The sequence below is a fragment of the Eupeodes corollae genome, chromosome 3 (genome assembly GCF_945859685.1).
Source record: "Eupeodes corollae chromosome 3, idEupCoro1.1, whole genome shotgun sequence".
NCBI classification, from domain to species: domain Eukaryota; kingdom Metazoa; phylum Arthropoda; class Insecta; order Diptera; family Syrphidae; genus Eupeodes; species Eupeodes corollae.
In genome coordinates, this window is record NC_079149.1 from 87,034,942 (window position 1) to 87,049,839 (window position 14,898).

The window sequence follows — 14,898 nt, forward strand, 5'->3', positions numbered from 1 at the left end:
GTTGTGTAAATTGCCCTTTTACGTAAAAGTTATAAGAAAATTTAAATGACGTCTAAGTTTTATACAACACTACGAATACACGGACCCGTGTTCTGCCTGCCGTAAAACCGTAAAAAGGCCAGCCCATGTGTGGTGCTAGTGACGTTTGTTATTGTCGTGTTGGGAATAAGAAAATAAAAATATATTTTTACTGATTACGTTGTGGACATTTTTTGTAGTTCTTCCCTTTGATTTTGTCAATATTCAATATTTTTTTTTATTTAATCCGATTAAAAATTATCATACTTCTGAGACGATGAAATGTGAATCCAGGAATTCAATTTGAATTTGTCTGCGTGCAAACTGCAATAATTATTATTCGAATAAGTGGCTGTCCTGGTGAAGGTTTCACCAAAAATCGGACCGAAATAAATTGAAAACAAAAAATTATCACTACGTCGCTTTTTTCTAATTAAAAAAGAAGCCTAAACATTAAAAAAAAGAATAAATTCAAAAAAATTTAAGTTCAAACTAAAAAAATCCAATTTTTCAAAATTTAGTTTTGAAATTGATTTGTTTTTTAATTGTGTGAATTTTTCTTAATTCTGTGAAATTAATTCTTTATTTTAATAAATTTTGCTTTTATTTTTTATTTTTAGCGTGTGTTTTAAAAATAAAAACAAAAATATTTTTCTTTTGTGAAGCTTCTAAGCTAAATTTACAACAACGGGTACTTCAAAGATAATAGTTAAATTATTGATACACCTGGATCATAAGATGTTACGACAGTTTTTGAGTTCAAAAACTTTTTTTATTTAGTGATTTGTGTTTGGAGAAGGCAAAAAAAAATATATAAAAGGTTGTTGCATAAATGGTTTAGTTAATTTTTTTTAATTTGTGGTTTTGCTGTAAATATCCAAATCCTGTTGTAAATTTTAAATTTTACGCATTAAAAAATAAAAATTATTATAATTTTTTTAAAAGACAACTAGTTAATAATAAAATTCTTAAAACTGTTGCTGTTAGGTGAGTATTTTATTTAATAAATTAAGAATTTGTTTTTTTTCTTTTTTCACTGCAGTGATGTGTATAAAATAAACGGACTTTTTAAAATCAATGTAATTTTTAAGGGTGCACTTTAATGATGTCCTTTTTTGTTATATCTTAAACAAAACTTTTAATACACTTCTAAAAAAGTTCTAAGCGCAATGAGATATGATCTTGATCTTTTTGATTAGTTTCCTTTTTTGTTTTTGGTCTAAATCATATTAAGGCAATGCTGGGTTGCTATTTTTATCATTATTAACCCTCCTTTATAATAGAGGCTGCATTCAAAAAGGCTTTATCCGATGTTCGTAATGATTGAGGTTTTAAGGATCAGACCATGGAAGCCCTGTTAAGGCGAAACGTATGAAGTTGCGTTAAACAGATTTTATCCTATTCTTGTGGGTCTCGTAAATAGGAGTCCATTCCTGGGATGCTTTCTCAAGAAGGAAGCGGACCAATTCTTCAACGTGTGTCCTTTTTAGAAGGGTCGCGAAGATTCTTTTGAGTAATTCCAAAAGGTTGTGAAAATTCTGCAGTTAAACAAACCAATAAAGTTAAAAAAGATAATTAAATGAAATATTCATTTTTGTCAAATAAACAAAAAATAGAAATAACCTGTGAGATATGATCCATTTTAAACATTTGTATAAAATTAAGAAAAAGTTATTCTTAATTCGAGGGTTGCGCTTGTTTTTCAGAAATCTTTCTCCCAACGTGGATCCGTTTTTGCTACATTGAGAATGAAATCGTTTTCAAATTTAAGCGATTTCATTCCTCTCTTTTAATTTGGACCATTGATGCAAATATTTACTCGACAAGGTAGAGCAGGCAAACGGAATCAAACACTTTAAAGCCTTGGCGATTTCCGATCGATTGGTATATAATATTCATTTTTAATCAAAGGGAAACACCATCAAATATCGATTCAAAACATTTTCCACATCGATTTCAATGATAGCTATAACTGGCGCATAGCCAAAAGGTATCCAAATTGAATTGCAGCATTCCATCGGCAGAAAGAACAAGCAGACTGTCCTTGAGCTTAATTGACAATTTTACCTCATTTACAACTGCATTAAAAAATGGATTAAGGATCCACCTTGGCCCAATATTCTTCGACATCTCTTCCATTGAGAAGTATTGACATGTTTCTTCTATCAATTTTTCTAACACTATTTTCATACCAGGTATAAATTCTTTTATATTTATCTCACATCAGACTTCTTCAACAAAAGATTGTGTCGAGGAAAATGAATCTAAGTGATTTTGATTAAGAGACGATGACCAAAATTGAATTTTGTTTGTAAGGTCATGGATTTTGTCTTTAGCAGTGATGTCATTTTCATCCCGCCCCTGAAGAATTTTATTCAAGGTATACAAGCTAAAGGGTCAATTTCATGAAAAAGGTTGAAAACACTGCTTTAGACCAATGTTGTACAAATCCTTACGATCGAATTAATACGAGCGAGATGAGAATTAAAAAGAACTATATGATCTATAAAATTATGAACACAATTTATAGAGTGCTACGATGTTTTTTAATCAATCAAACTAGAAGTACGTTTTTAAGAGAAAGTCATTGCCTGACTTTTAATTATGTTAAGGTGTAACCCATTCTTCTTGCACCAATTAACAAAACTATTAATATTCTCTTGAAGTTTGAATCGATCGTTTATAGTTTTATGATTTTCAAGATTTTCATATCATCCGCATAAATTAAAATGTTACTGTATCGTACACAAAGGCGTAAATCATTGATAGCTAAGATAAAGAGTAGAGGTCCTAAATGACTACCCTGGGTAACTTCTGATTTGGCAATGAAAGGGTAAGAGAAAGAACTTCTTAACTCAACTTGATAAGACCTATTTTGAAGATAGAAGAAATCTATGTGATAAATTGAAAATTGAAATAAACTGACTTAAGCTTAAATGTGATAATATCATAAGAAAGTTGGTCAAAAGCTTTAGGACAATCATGGTAAATACAGTCCTGCTCTTAACTGAATTCTGGGGTATTTGAGAAATTATGGAAACATGCAAGTAGATTAGTAATTGTCGAACGTTTTTGCATAAAACCACAACCTGTAATTTCTTGAAGTTGTTAAATTAAAAAGCCTGCTGATATTAATGCCTTCTTACATTTGATTGGGATGGGAATTTACCTGAACTTAGAGATATCGCAAATATGCGAAGAAGGTTAGATGCCACTACTGACTTACATTTTTTTAAGACATTCGAGGACACAAGAAGAACAATCATCTCTAAGTAATGAATTGTAGTCTGATGGGGAAAACTCTCAACTGTAGAAAGAAATTCTCAACTTATTTAACAGGAATGTCAATAAAAGATTCCTGAAAGCTGTTTGCAAACTCGTCACAAGTTTCTTGAGCACTACTAAGTTACTTTTATTATTAGTCAAAATTACTGGGCAGCCATCAGATTTCCGATTTATATTAACAAAGCTTCTGGGGTCAAGATATATTATTTAAGAGATATTTCCATATCTATAAGATATTCGGCATGTAAGCAATTGGAAGAGATTTAAACTCTTCAAAGAGGGTAACATATACTTCATGATCTTCAGCTGACAAGATTTTTCTATAAAATACTATAATATATAAGCTATATTTTTATATTTTAAGAGGAACGATATCTTTTATGCATAATTCCAAAATGTTGTAGAACTATAAAACTGTAAGGTCGACGTAGTAAGTATGCTGAAAATTATCTTTTCGAAATTCAATAGGATATGAACAGTCTTGTGAATTATTTATTTTAGTAAATGACCGCCCAAGTAAAGAAAAACGTCAAGTAGGGGATGGTATTTGTCTATAAGCGATATAGCAGAGTTTGATTTAACTCCTTATACAGTCAGATGGAAAAACTAAATGGAGTAATCGATTTTAAAATTGTAGAATACAGCTAACTTGCTGTAAGTCCGTGGAGGTATGGAAGTATGGAAAATTATTAAAAAACTTACTTGTTTTGCTACGGAGCAGTCTTACATCAAAAACATACAAAGTTATTTGAAGTTGTATTGTTATTAATTTTGTTTACCGGATTCTGTTGTGTCAACTTTTGGTTCGACAATCCCTTACTTTTTTAAAGATAATTGAAATAAACCGAATACATATCTTATGAACCAATTCTCTACACTATCTAGGGACTAAAACTAAACATCTCAAAAGCAGAGAACTTTGAATTATACCAATTTTTGGCACAGATAAGAAACTTTAGTTGGTTAGAAAACACGATACCCTTTCATTTGGCATCTAAAATCTCATTTTTAAAACTGCCTTCCAATACTAGAAAGTTATAGTTTGATGACCCAGGCGCAATTTTTTTGTTAAATATTGGTCATTATTAAATAACAAGTAAAGGTCGATATTATTAAGATATTAAATAAATAAATAAGCTGGCGCAAAAGTCCGTTCGTGAACCAGGGCCTAGAGACTTACAACTCTCAACCATTCCTGTGTGCGAGTATGTAATTGCAGGGGGAGGGGACCTGCAGTTTATATGCCGAATACGAACGGCTAATTTGAGAAAGCACTTTTTCATGATAAGAATTAGTCTTGGAGAAATTGTCAATTTCTCGCAAGAGGCAGTAAAAAAAAAACTTTAGGTGGCACAGGCAGGGAGCGAACCCAATTTGAACAGTCTAACGCCCTAACCATCATGCAACGGGTACTACTACTATTATTCTATTAGGAACATTTTTATTTCGTACGTATGACCAAAAGTCTTTAATGATGAATATGTGTACGTACAATCTTCTCTAATACAAAAAAGTCTCAGATTGGTAATAATAGCATTTAAACTTTTTCGAGATTTTCTACATTGTAAAGCTAGGCTGTTTTTTATTACCAGAAAATATTTGTTATATATTTGGACAAAACAACAAATAGCCAAGGACGTGAAATATCACATCGAATGGAACAAATATTGAAACATAAATTTCTCTCATAGTAAATGTTTATTATTGTTTTATGTTGGCATTGAAAAAAAGTTTAAATTATCACCTTTTTGTTTTTGCCTTTTAATGTCTTTAACAGCTTAGTGAGGTATGAATAGAGAAATAGCACAGTTATTTTGTAGGTAACAAATTTTCATTAGCAATAGGCCGAAACCAACATTCTTCGCTAGAAAAAGGAGTTTAATATTCGATCTTATTGAACAAGGTAGGACTCAAATTTCACAATTATTGAAATGTTCAAGAAAGACGGCGAACAATGCAATTGATTCGGCTAAAGCTGATCCTTAGTAAAAAAGAAAGCCCCTTCTCCGAAAAACATCTAATCGTGTTAGTAGTACCATCGTGAGAAAAAGTTAAATCATCCCGTATCATGACCGAAAAATTCAACATTGCAACATTTCGAACTCGAGATTGTAGAGAAGTCGAAAACAGTGGATCATGCGATTCCATCCGACTGACTTGTGTGTCTGTCCACACTCCTACAGCCTAGACCACTAGGTCGATTGAGTTCAAACTTAGAAGTTAAGGTTTCCAGCAGATTCGCGTAATGTTATTTTTTCATTTTTTTAAAGATCAATACTAACAGTGGCAATTTTATTGGTCAAACAACGAAAATTCGAATTTTCTCATAAACCGATCGATTTTTTTTTAATTTCTCTAAAAATTTTATTTCTTAACGTGGCTTTTTTAAGTAAACTAAACATTTCAATCATTTTTTTCGAATAAGCTCTTATATTGCCTTAACAATATTTGATTATCAAAAGTGCAATTTTTTTTGTTTGGAATTTTAAGAAAATGTTGAATTTTTTTTTCAAAATTCTATATCTCAAAAACTTTTCAACTTTTCTTACGAAATTCAAATGTAGAGCGTATATTTACAATCACTAAACAACTGCATACCAAAAATATTTTTAGAACAAAATTGAAACATTTTATATATACAAAAATTAATTTAAAAAAAACCGCTCTAACTATTTTCAAAACAAAAAAATTGAAAAATCAAGGGTTTTTATTTATAAAATGGAATTTAAATTTTTGAAAAATTAGTTTTTTTTAATTACTTCCAATCTCCTCCCATCTCAACAGTTCAAATCTTGTTCATGATCTCCTAAAGAGCGCATTATTTTGACAAAATTTTGATTACATTCATATCTTTTACCCATTTTACCTTTGTATTTATATATGATTTTAAAATATTATTCTTTAAGAATAAGGTTGTTTCACAACTATTCGTTCTATATAAGAGAATAACTACTTAATAGGTATTACGTACAACCTCTACAACTATACTGCTTACGAGTCACTTCATAACTGAAATCCAAAACGCACAAGAGCCTGACTGTAAACAACATATGAATAGCAAATTATCGTACCTGTTCGTATGCTTGTTTTTTTTTTAAAACTTTAACGAAAAAAATAAACTGAACGTAATAACTCCATGTTTGCGCTGAAAGTTGTAGGAAAGAAGGAATGTAGAAGGTAGGTACCTTCTACCTACCAATAACATTCCTTCATTACCATCAAAAACAATAAACATGACTTTATCTATCTATCTGCATAAAGCTGAGCAACCAATTAACTATTCTTTATCCGTTTCAGACACTTACCGAACTACACAACCAACAGGCGAACGATTTACAATTTAAACCTACTCGTACATGTTCCGCCTCTTTCTTATCTTCAGATAATTTATTTTCCATCCTGGTTCTTCTAATAATTAAAATAAAGCTATCCAAAGAAAAAAGCTTTAAACAAACTAGTTGAATAGGCAAGCAATTGTTTTCGTTAAGTATGCTTACAAGTATTTTTCATTTCCGGGATGAGTTTTACTAGGATGAGTTGTGTCTTGGGATAAATAAATAAATAATATTTTCCGAGTATTTCATATTTTTGGTATAATAAAAAGCTAAACTTATTTTACATGTATATTTTTAAATAATATATAGGTAGGTACATTTTTTAACAGACTCTTTGTTGCATAAAGGAGCAAGTTCATACGATCCAGCATTTACATTTGATTCAATGACAGTTCACTTGGTTTTTATACATGATAACCACCCTAAACATGAAGCAAAAATCGTGGATGAGCGGCTTACAAAAACAACAAAAAACTTATAAGAATGGATTTCGACTCAAGTAATTATAGAACAAGAAAAGATATTGACTTCAAATTATTTATCTCACAGAAAATATTGTTATGAATATTTTGTTAAAGTTTTCGCATTCCACATTAGTATTAAAATTAATATTCTCATAATAACTAAATGAAAAATAATAATTTCTACAGAAACAAAAGCCTTTTACCATCAACTGATCTATCATTCTTTCTTTTTTTTTTTGTCTTGTCTTTACCTGACAGAAGACAGCTACATATGAATAAAGTGTATGTGCATATTTCGAAACATGAATTTCCATATATTGACTAAATAATCTCAAGTTGGTAGAAATCATCGCATGTCATTTGCTTAAAAATAAAACATTTTTCATCAAAGTCTTGACATGATTTCGTTTTTATTTTCCCTTTTTATCAAACAAAGCGACTATTTACGCCCCCCGCTTATTCATAAATCCAAATAAATGATTATGTGTACTTTAAATTTTATTTAATATATTTTTTTTGTTGCAATGTCGTCCTTGACATTGGCCTTGTTATTGGATTAAAATAAAAGTTTAAGTGGAAACATCAAAATATCAATCTCATATTTTCAAAAATGAAAATATCAAGTGAAGGTATAAGGTCAGATATCAAATGTCTACATTGCATAGAATGTCTCTGCAATTATTGTTGTGATGTATCTTACTTTGTGAGATATACACTGCATGTTATTTGCTTAAAGCCATTTTAAATAAAATTAAAATTGTATCTCCGTTATAAGGATTATCGGATGCTACATACTCGTATTCCGAACGGACTTTTTGTCCTTTAAATTGTATGTATTAGTATTGGATTGAGGGAGGGTAATATACAAACACGAACATAACGTTCGTTTATATATTTTCTTTTTCTAAAATTTATCAAATCCCAGGTTTTGTCTTTGCATCTATTGGGTGTACCTGTTTCATTACTAAAGAACTAAAACAACACAAACATTTTCAGATAGCTTTGGATATGTTCCACAACGAACGAACGTGAGCATTTTGCATATTAAGAAGTTTTAAAAAGTGGATTCATGCAAGTGGTGTGCAGTGTATACATGATACATGTAAATAAATTGAAACGAAAAAAGTAAAACAAAACAAAATAATGTTTCCGCTGCACAATTGGATATTGTTGAATAAAAAAGGGGACCCGGTTTAATAAAAGTATCACTTTAATATTAGATTAAAAGTTTTATTAGAAAACATGAATGCATTGAGATTTGTTAGACGTCCAGAAAAATATATATTACAACCAGAAAACAGTATTGTACATTAAACAAAAGGATTATTACATTTTTATTGATAAATAAAAAGTTATACAAAATAATATTACAACTCCAAATTACTCGTAAGATCTTCAAAAATGTTTTTTCTTTATTGCCCTCAAACTTACCTTTTACCAAAAAAAAAAACCTTTCAAAGCCGAACAAAAACAAATACAATAACCGGTATCTCTTCAGGACCGGCGGCAGCTTGGTGTCAAAGCCTGCTGTCGTATCTCTTGCGGTCAACACAGAGAAGGGAGTAGTGGCTAACCATGGATGCTCCTATGCTGTTGGTAGCAACGAGGATAAGAGGGTAGCGATACCTAATTTCAGTAGTGGCAGGGTTGTGAAAAATGGCCCTGCCACTACTAGTGAGAATACTTCCAGAAATGGAAAACTCTAAAAGGCCTTTATAGACAAAGGCGGCAAGCGGCGAATATCTTGAAGGCCTCTGGTGCATCATCGGGCCAAAAGCATACTTGCTACAACATAATCCAATAAGGACTTTACGTCCAAAAGAGAAAGGTCTCTTGAGGGGGCTGCACCGACACCAAAACGGCCTCGGTGCATAACACCAGTACCCCCCTCAATCCCATCACGAAACAATCCAGTTTCAGTGACGTCGCGAAGGCAAAGTCGTGGTTGCGGTCATTGACAGGAGCGATGATGATGGCACAATATCGGCTGATCGTTGGCAGTTGGTCAAGGTTAAGCTCTCGGGTGGCTTTTTGAGCATTTTGAGAGAGCTTCCAGGACCACTTCCTTCCATAAGCGATGGGGGTTGGCATCAAGGCTATGTCAAACTCATGGTTTGTGGCGACCAGAGATCTTGTGACCTTTACAAGGTTGCTGTCAGCCGGTTAGGTGAAGTTTGGCCAGGTGCGAAGCTCGAGGTTGTCGCTGTGGAAGACATTCCTAGCAGACCTAGAGCCCGCATCTGGATACCGATCAAACCTGCTGGTACCGAGGACATTCTCGAGATGGTCAAAGAATGCAACCCGTCCCTTCCGACGCATAACTGGAAAATAGCCAAGCTAGAGAAAGTGAAGGGTCTTTTTAGGAGCGCCATTGTGGTACTCAATAAAGAATCCTTGGCTCCTCTAGCCCTAAACGAGGGCTCCATAAACTATGGTTTCGAAACCATTAAAATTCGAATATATAAAAAAGATGAGGTTAACGCGGAAAGCGGGCCTCCAAAAACTACCGAAGGTGAACTAGCGGTTGGTGAACCTGGGACGTCGTCTTCTCTCCTAACAGAGGGTGACGATGCACCCTTGTCCTCTCCAATCGCGAATGCACCCTCTACAAAAGTCGTAGACAGTCCATCCTTAATGGAGACTGAGGACGACCTTAACATGATCCTTCTAAGCGAGGAATTAAAAAAAAAAACGCTCTAACGAATTTCAAATTCAAATTTTGAGCGCTTATTTTTTTTTGAGAAATCAATTGGCGTTTTAATTTTTGAAAACAACTTTTTTTGTAGGTACATTTTTTAAATCTTTAACAGAAGGAAACATTTTTAACAAACTATTTGGAAACAAGGCAGTCATTTTAATTTTTTTTAATATAACTAGAAGTCGAAAACGATGCATATATTATTATTTTATCATTATGTTATATCATTTATTTGTTTGTAAAATAAACGTTCGAAACACCACATCATCCTCGGTTCCAACGCTCGTCCACAAGTACACTCCCTATGTAAGCTCGATTAATAAAGCCAATTTGGTTGCAGCACAGATTGCTGTTAATTTGACGCTACCGTAAAGTGTCATGGGTCCTCCTGTTCTTGAGAGACTAAATTATTCTATGAGAAGAATCTTCTTTCGCAATCGTGCAGTTGCAAGAGCACCTACTGAAAGACCTTTACATACACAAATCCGCTGGCCCGGATAGTTTCTCCCCAATTGTTCTGAACAGGTGTTTTGCATGGCTGGCAAAACCACTGCGTAAACTTTCCATCCTACTGTATAGGTCTCTTTCCGAGCGTATGGAAAATAGCATTTCTCCCTAAAAAAGGCGAATCCTCCTTTCCCCCTAACTATCGTCCTATAGCACTCACGTCCCTTCTTTCCAAGGTAATGGAAACGCTTATTAATTATCCGCTCAAGAAATATCTCGAAGAACGGAAGCTTCTACATGACATGGTCCACTGGTGATTTCATGGTTTAACTCACGGGAAAGTGGAACAAATCTTTACATTGTTTTGGAGAAAGTAACATTATTGCGCTTGATAAATATTTCAAAGAGTTTGGCACCAAGCTATCTTATCGAAAATGCGTGGTTTTGGTATTGATGAATCTCTTCTTCGTTGGATTAGAAATTACCTTTCTAACATTTCAACACAACACACAAGTTGTATTGCATGGTTTCAAGTCTGAAATTCATAAAATAAATAATGTCCCTCAGAGCTCCGTTTTGTCTCCGACTCTCTTTCTTATATTCAGAAATGATCTTATGTCTGCTACTGTCTTCTAATCCATTAAACTGTTTCGCCGACGACAGTACCCTCAGCTTCTCATACTTGTTTCTTGATTCACATCCTTGTCCTTCGGTTGTGGAACTTAAACGGCAGTGTATGATAAGCTCATTAAAATCTGATCTTGACAGCATTGTCCAATTGGGAGTCAGAAACCGTGTAGAATTTGATGCTTCTAGAACTCAGCAATGAGTATCCTGTCATTAAAGTGTAACACACTCCCGATGCCACTATCTATGAGTGCATCGGGGGAACTAATCACCTGTAAGTACTCGGTATGTGTCACAGATCGCCTTTAATGGAATGATCATATATTTAATATTGTCAAAAATACTGCCAGGTGCTTAGGATTTCTCCGACGCACGGTGCAAGAAATGTTTCACCCCTCCTGATCTGACTGTAATTTACAAAGCCTTCATCCGTCCAAAGCTTGAATATAACTCGCATATCTGGGCAGGTGCCCCTAAAACAAGTTTACATCACTTGGATAGAATAAAAAAAAGGACTTAAAAATGATAGCCGATAGAACTACAATCAAAACATTTAGATCGCTAGAACACCGCCACAATGCTTCATGCCTTTCGTTGTTTTATCGATGTTTTTACAAACAGTGTTCTTTTGAATTAGCCAGTTGCATTCCACCCCTTAAACGATTCAGCCATAATAGTAGCACTTCCAGGAATGATCATCAGTTTACTCTACAGCTCATTTTCAGGTGTACTGTCAAGTATAGAGATTCTTTCTTAAATCGCACATCGAGAATGTGGAATGCTTTAGCCAACTCTGTTTTTCCCTCCCATTTTGATGTTCAGAACTTCAAGACCAATGTATCTCCTATTAAAGTCTTCCCTATTTTTCTAATGCTCGCACTGTGTTTATATATAAAAATATAAAGGGTCCTAATAATCCCTTGAGTGCCTGTAAATTATTAAAAAAAAAGAAGTGAAAATTGTGTTTTTCGTTTTTTGTGTCTAAAAACAGGTCTAATTTTTCAATGAAAATAATACAAAATTTAGTTGAAGTCTTTGTCCTTATGAATTCGTGGGCTATTTGGGAGCAACAAACATTTTCACTTTTTCTTAAATTGATATTATAAACTAAGATCTTTCAGCACATCTTGATTTGAAGTTGTTATCTTTTCCAGTTGTTTACATATTGATGACGAAAAAAAGTATTCCGAACGTACGTAAACTCGCACGCACAGAAATATCTCAAAAAAGTTTGATTTAAATTCTAGAGAACTTGAAATGTAGAATAATGTCAACATTTACAATTCAAAAATTCGGTCAGATTATAATAACTTAATATGAGGAGTTAAGAAAATGACATACGACAAAAGTTTTATTGCTTAATTTATAAATTATTATCTACGGATAATTTATTCGGATGGCAATAAAAATATTTACAACAAACACCTTTTACAATGTTTTCTTTATCTAAGTCGAAGCAAGCAGATTTATTTCCGAAAACAATTCTTGTTTACAATATTTCTTTGATGTCAGTAAATTCGTTTCGGTAACAAGTAAAATATTGATTCATAAATAAATCAAGTCTTGTTACACGTATAATTTTTCATATTAAATTTTAATATAAATACTTGCTATGTATATAAATGATAAACCTATAGCAGTGAAATAAAATGAAATTAAATCATCCTAACTTTTTAACATCTATGTGTGTATATATTTAATATATATTTAATTTTAAATCAATATAACAACAACTCAATATTGAAAGCATTATAAAACTTTGCCGACTTCAGGGGTGGGCTCATTTTTCTATATCTTCTCATAACATACATTTCAAACAAGAATTAAATTTAAAGATTTTTTTTTTGGAAATATAAATTTAATTTTAAGTAAGTTGCTTACCTATGGATAAAATACTACTTATAAAATAATTAGAAGTCTTCTACAAGAAAACGAACATAAGATTTTTTTCTGAACTAATTTTAAATAGACCCAAAAAGAAAACCAAAACAGATATCAACTTAAAAAAAGAGGCTGGGATGCGACGCACACTGATAACTTCCTATTCCACTTGTTGATTTGTCAGAGCTTATTCAAAAAAATTATTGAAATCAGTTTATAAGTTGCTAAGAAAATTAAAAAACAAAATAACAATTCTATGAGCGGTACCTTTCCTGAGCAATTCAAAAATATGTTTTAATTATTAAAAGAAGCCAAGTTAAAAAATAAAATTTTAGAGAAAATTAAAAAAAAATCTGTCGGTTTGTTTTTGAGATAATTCGAATTATCGTTTTTTGATCAAAAAAATTGTATACGGGCTTGTTAGTTTTGATTTTAAAAAATTAAAAAAAAAACGCCTGACGCGAATCTGCTCAAAACCTTAGGCTGTAGGAGCGTGGACAGACAGACAAAATAGACCGTACGGAATCGCGTTACCCACTTTTTTCGATTCTCTACCATCGTTATATCATGTTTGATTAAAATCTCGAGTTCGATATCTTGCACGAATGCAAAACTTGCCATATAGTTCCTATATGCCTCAAGTAAAAAGATCCTGGGATGCGACCCACACCGATAACTTTCCATCCCGTCTGTCGATTTTTTTTTTTTTTTTTTTTTTATAATTAGCAAACACTAAAAGGGTCTTTTATACCTTTAATATGCCAAAGACACAGTGTGAGCATTAGGAAAAGAGGGAAGGGTTGGATAGGAGGTGTCGGTGTACATTGGTTTTAAATTTCTGAACATTGCAATGACAGGGAAAGATAGAGCGTGGCAAGGCGTTCCACATTCGCGTAGTACGGCTAAAAAAAGAATCTCTGTACTTCAAAGTACGTCCGAAGTTGGGCTCAAGGGTAAACTGATGGGCATTCCTAGAAGCGCGGGTATTACGGTTAAATTGTTTAAGGGGAGGAATGCAACTGGCTATTTCACTAGAGCATAGTCCGTTTAAATAACGGTAAAAAAGGGTGAGGCAAGAAACCTTGCGTCGATGTTCGAGTGATGTAAACGAGTTGATGATGTTAATGTCACCAATCATTTTAAAAGCTCTTTTTTGAATACTGTCCAAGAGGCTTAAATAAGTTACTGGAGCACCAGCCCAGAGATGAGAGTTATATTCAATTTTCGGACGTATATAGGTTTTGTAGATTGTAGCCAGATCAGACGGAGAAAAAAAATTTCTTGCAACGTCTCAAAAAACCTAGACATCTTGCGGCATTTTTGGCAACATCGCGTATGTGATCGCTCCACAAAAGGTGGTTGCTGATGCACATTCCGAGGATGTCAAGATTTTCTGTTTCGTTGATGCAAGTGCCACTCATAGATAGTGGCAAAGACGGTTTATCTCGCTTTAACGAAGCAAGACAGCATTGCGTTTTCGAAGCATTAAATTTCCACACGATTTTTATTCCCCATTGTACAATGCTGTTGTACGTTGCAGTTCCACATCCGAAGAGGAGGGTTGTGAGTCTGGAAACGAATATGAAAAGCTAAGAGTGCTATCGTCAGCGGAGATCATTTATAAAAATAAGGAAGAGGGTCGGAGACAAAACGGAGCCCTGGGGCACACCAGCGTTTATTTTATGAGTTTTAGACTTGAATCCGTCCAAAACAACTTGTATTGAACGGTTCGAAAGAAAATTTCTAATCCAACGAAGAAGAGATTCGTCGATACCGAAAGCACGCATTTTCGATAAGAGAGCAAGATGCCAAACTTTATCAAATGCCTTTGAAATATCAAGTGCAATAATTTTACTTTCGCCAAAACGATTTAAAGATCTGTTCCACTGTTCGGTGAGATGAACCATGAGATCACCAGTGGACCTATTGCTACGAAAGCCGTATTGCCGGTCATTAAGAAGCTTCCGTTAATGAAGATATTTCTTAAGCTGATAATTAATCAGCGTTTCCATGACCTTAGAAAGAAGGGACGTTAGTACTATCGGTCGGTAATTTGTGGGAGAAGAAGATTCGCCTTTTTTTGGAATTGGAAATGCATTTTTCCAACTACTCGGAACGAGCCCAGAAGAATAGGATAGATAGC

General features: G+C 33.3%; 1 protein-coding gene across 1 annotated transcript in view; it reads left to right on the top strand.

Moving 5' to 3' along the window:
* The first annotated feature begins 606 nt into the window (after positions 1–606).
* LOC129949166 (excitatory amino acid transporter) overlaps positions 607–14,898 on the top strand; it is an 84,740-nt gene continuing 70,448 nt past the window's right edge. Inside the window, exon 1 of the mRNA XM_056060450.1 lies at positions 607–1,005. The gene's annotated coding sequence lies outside the window, so the exon portion shown is untranslated. The remainder of the gene's footprint in view (positions 1,006–14,898) is intronic.